The sequence below is a fragment of the Apis dorsata genome, unplaced genomic scaffold (genome assembly GCF_000469605.1).
Source record: "Apis dorsata unplaced genomic scaffold, Apis dorsata 1.3 scaffold_353, whole genome shotgun sequence".
NCBI classification, from domain to species: Eukaryota; Metazoa; Arthropoda; class Insecta; order Hymenoptera; family Apidae; genus Apis; species Apis dorsata.
Genome location: NW_006263619.1, coordinates 160,784 through 165,804, shown reverse-complemented (window position 1 = coordinate 165,804; position 5,021 = coordinate 160,784). Strand labels below are relative to the sequence as shown.

The 5,021-nt window shown below is 40.0% G+C and overlaps 1 protein-coding gene across 6 annotated transcripts in view; it reads right to left on the bottom strand.

The window, feature by feature from the left end:
• Nucleotides 1-5,021, bottom strand: part of LOC102672118 (autophagy-related protein 16-1) — a 574,752-nt gene that overhangs the window by 411,399 nt on the left and 158,332 nt on the right. The window lies entirely within an intron of this gene.

Sequence of the window (5,021 nt, the reverse complement as noted above, 5' to 3'; positions counted from 1 at the left end):
AGGCGCGAGCGAGAGGTCCGAATAAACGACAAGGACGGAGATGGTAAACGATTAAAAATTACCGTTTTCTTTACACGACGATATCTCGGAAACCGGAAGTCGTATCGGGATGAATAAAAAAGCATTCTAAAGGGCAAAGTTCAACGATTCTAACGATCTTTCATTTATTAGCCGGAAATCGCTATCTTCGGAGTTATAGCGGTTTAAACTTTTTCTATTTTTAATAGGATTTAATTAGGTTTAAGGTAATTGATTAAAAATTATCCTCTTCTTTGTACGATGATATCTCAGGAATGAGAAGTCGTATGAAGATAAATAAAAAGTCGTTTTAAAGAGTAAAGTTTCACGCTTTTAATGATCTCTCATTCATTGACCGGAAATCATTATCTCCGGAATTATAGAGGTATAAAACTTTCTTTAATCGTACTTTTGAAACGTAAATTACGCGATATGTTTATTTCTATAACCGCTTGGATTATTCTACATTCATTCACGAAGAAAGATTTTTTCCCCTATATTCTCATTAATTAATATGTAATCATCAGTTTTTTTTTTAAACTTTCAAATAAAGTCGAAAACAATTCTTTTTATTCTTGATTTTTAAACAACCAATCCTTCGATTTTTAAAAACCCAACTTCCTATATCTTTTAAATTATAATCAATATAATTTATAAGCAAATACGAAGGGCAATGAATTAAACTTTACATTAACATTTTTCTCCAATTTTGCTCCCCTCATTTCTGAAATTCCATTTTACCTTTGAAATTCAAATATCGCCCCATATAAAAAACGAATTTAAAAATAATTTCACAATTGTTCCCTATAAATTAACAAATGCAAGGGGAACAAATTTAAAGAAGGAATTCGCCCAAATTCACCCCCCTCTCCCCTACCTTCAAAAATATAGAGTATAATGAACGTATATCATATAATCGGCTCATTTCGCGATATCCGGGCCATGAATTATTTAAAATATCGGATATTCGCGATAGAACGTGGATAGCCGGGGGGGTCCATACGTACGTACGCCCCCAAATCTAATTCTCATTCGCGCAACGTATCCCCCGGATCCCCCTTTAATCGGGCCGATGAACGAGAAATTTAGGATTTTTCAAGCCTTTTTGCTAGCATTCGCTACACACCGGGTTGCCAGCCGCATTTGAACGAATTGCGAATTACTCTGGTATTCCAGCAGAGTAGTTTCTCTGGCCGATGGGACGGCAATTTTCAACGTTGTCGGGGAGCCGTTTCGTTCGGTCCGTCGCCCATTTGTTCTCTCCCTCCTCCCCCTCCAACCTTCGTTCCACGTCCTTCCAAGGAAAGGAATTAGAGATTCAAAAATAAGGGAAGAGAGGGGGGGAAGGTTTCCTCGTTAGCGAGTTTGGAGGAAACGAGGAGTCGAGGTAAAGGATAGGGTTCCCTTGGAGGGAAGGGGGCAGGGGAGTGTGAAATGGAAACGAACTTGCGCCGGAATTCAGGCATTCCAGTAGTTTATTCCCGTACTTTAATTACCTAGTTATCCCACCGATTTACATAATGTACCTTGGCCATCGTATCGGGCGTCGACTCCGTGAGCGAGAGTTTCCAATCGGTTCAACTCCCTCGTGGATACCTAATCGAGAGAAGGGTTGGGAGGGGTGGTGTTCGGAAGGGTATTAATTCCTTTAGGCTCCCTATCGTTATAACCCATTATTCTCTACGGTCCTCGCGTCGAGAGAACGGTCCTCTTGCGTTAATTTTAATTTAAAACGCTTGATGATGGAAATAACCGATCTCTGTTCGATTTTCGAAGTAAAAATTCAGATTATCCAAATCGTCAAATTTCGTGGAATTCAATCTGTCAATCTGATATTTAAGAATGATCGAAAGTTGATAAGTGAATATTTCGTTTGTTTTCAATAATCCACTTTTTGAAGAGAGAAAAAAATCTAAGAAATCGGTAATTCGAGTTACAGTACAGAAAAAGAAATGGACGAGAAATTTTTTCGACGCTGCATATACGAGCGGATAAAGTGGGTCGAGATGGGAGGAAATAGAATTTCAGACTTTCATGGCCCAGATTCACGTCGTTGTCATAATTTAGAGCTTCCGGGGCGTGAGGTGCGTACGACCTTAGCTTTTACAGAAGTGGAACGGAGCGGTGGATTATTTACTTATATCCGTGCTTATATATTTCTCAGAATTTAAATACGGCCAAGATAAATATCCGCGTATTAGATGAATCATCGGATCAGAAATCTCGTGCCAGAAATTCAAATGTATAATTCATTAATTCATGGATATTTATACTTGACACGTGAACGTTTTTCGAATATCATCCACTTTTACAGTTCAATCTCTCTATAAAATATCGTTTTGTTATCGTATCGCCTTGAAATACGAGAACAAAAACAGTTACATTGATCCAATCCACTCCAAAAGCTAATTTACATATTTGCACCTCTCACTGCTATTAAGATTTATTCAATGCTGAGAAATAAAATACATAAAATCGTACACTTTATCTTATTTATTTCGTATATATAAGTAACCAGAGATCGAAAAATAAATTCGAAAAGTAATAAAAAAGTAAAAAAAACTCCAATTATTTTTACGAATATACCTCTCGCCTCTAATAGAAAAATTGATAGAAAAATCGAATTCACTTTGAACGTGAAAAAATTCAAAAATTGATACACCTCGAAGAAAAACAGTCTCGAAGATAAATATAAAAACGACTTCTTTTTATTATTGCCTTCCTAAAGAATCATTATGCACAATTGGACTCCTTTCCAGCATCAATTCACTCGCGTGGGATGGCACAAAAGAGGATTTGGGGAGGGGGCCACGAGGGTATCCTTGCGGATTATCCCACGCTGGTCGAAGGGAGTCGTGACTGGGCGATCATAACTCCAAAGTGGTCGTCGGTACAGCCCGCGGAGCGGGTTAACGAGGCCTGGTAGGGTTAATGGGTTAACAGGACAGTGAGGCTGGTGTAACGTCGCCCTTAATTCACTGCCCGTGGGATCGAGGAAAAAGGGGGGAGGGAAAGGAGGATGTAGTACCCTTGTACATTCCCTATACGAAGTGATGGAGAAATACAGGGGTGTAATAACTCAAAAAATTGGTTATTCAAGAAATTTATTAGAAGAGAGTTATACGAGGGGATGTATCGACATTTAAAAAATTATTTTTGTTGTTTCACGTTTTATATTCCTTCCTCTATTCTTCTCTAAAAATATTATCAAATATAATTTTTTTCTTCCATAGTTTAACGATTACACTTTTATTTTCTGTCATTAAAATCTATTAAACACAAATAAACTCAATAATTCGAAAATTCGAAACTCATTCAAAACTCAGTTAAATCATAATTGAAGCAAGATTCACAACAAATTTTCTATTTATTCCTTCAATAAACACGTATTTATTTCCACCCTGTGTATTCAATTAATATATTCGTATGGGTGCACGTAACTGAAAAAGCGAAGAAAAGGGTGGAAGGGTAGGATCGGATGATCCTCTCGAAATCTCGAGAAACGGGGAGGGAAAGAAGCGATGTCGCGATATCCTCGTCTAAATACGAAACACGTGCTGGCGTATCCAAGTCTTGGCGAATCGAGTCGACAGAAGGTGGCGTAAGAGGTGACACAACTGACACCTCGTAATACCAGAACTTGGGCCGGCGCCAGTTTGCATAAGAACTGCACATCCGGTGTTGCACGCAGACGACGCCGCCCCCTCCCTCCTCCAACCATGTAGCAACCACACCGTTTCCTACCTACGCCGCTATCTATTCGATAGTCAATATTACGTGACACAACACGGTTGCTACGTGCGCGGTCTCGGTGTGACGGAGCAAGAGGCGTCGGTGTGCACGTAGGTAATGGAATATTGTCGTGTTGAATCTACGACGGATATCGCCTATGACTTCCCCGCGCGAGACTCCCACAGGCGGTGTTGGTAAACGTTGGGGAAATCGGAGCTACGCCAAAGGAGAATAGAGTTTCCAAGGAGAGGGGAATAATGTTTCGTGTCAGCTCGATGTTTCTCGGTGAGCTCGCTTGATCGCCCGTGGAAAAGATATTCGCCGAAATTTCTCCCTTCAACGTGTTCTCTTTATCTACACCAATTAGAAACGTTTTCCACTCTATTATATATTTGCAAGTAAAAGGTTCTTGTCGACAGAATGGAGAATCTATACAAGCTGGTCATCGTTCGTATTTGAGACCTCAAACGAAATCTCTTCTTCTTAATAATATTAAAATTATATTTATACATCATCGAGTTTGAATTCAAACGAATGGATAATTAGAAGAATGATTTAAAAATCGTGACGATTTTGGAATAAAATAATTTCGATATATTATTTAACCAATTTATTATTCACTCGTCGAATGAATTAATTTCTTATTATCGAATTATTATTCACTTTCTTCGAAAGGAGAAACATTCTTTTTCCATGAAAAAATATTCATCATACGCTTTTCTCGACGAAAAGAAAAAGTTCTCCTTCCGGATAAGTATCTATAAGGGGGAGGGGTCTGGTTTCAACTCGGCAACCGAACTGCTGGGAGCGGAAAGTGATTTTCGCCTGGGTTCGAAGCGGCCAGGGTCGCGCGGGATGACGATGTGGGGCGCGAGGAAGATCGTATTTATCCGGTGCTCGTAAGAGGAGCGCCGACTTGAGGCGGTACTCAGTGTACAAAGTACCGATTACAGAATTCACGGACCGTGTTATTTATCGACTATTGAATTTCAGATCGTAGATTTTGCTCTCTAATTCATATCTAACCGGCGAATGCTTATAGCAGAAACAAATCCTTGCAATCACGGGGGAGACCTCCCCTCCCCGTCCCTCGATTATCATAAGGGCCCGGCTCGAGTTATGCTTGCCGGGTAACGGAAGGATCGATCTTATCTTCCCTCCGCTGTTACTCGTCCTGCCGGCCATTCGTTATCCCTGTCAATTGCCACTGTCAGTTGGAATTCTATAGCGTTTTCGTTCTCTTCCGTGAGTCTGATGCCGCGACGCGGATC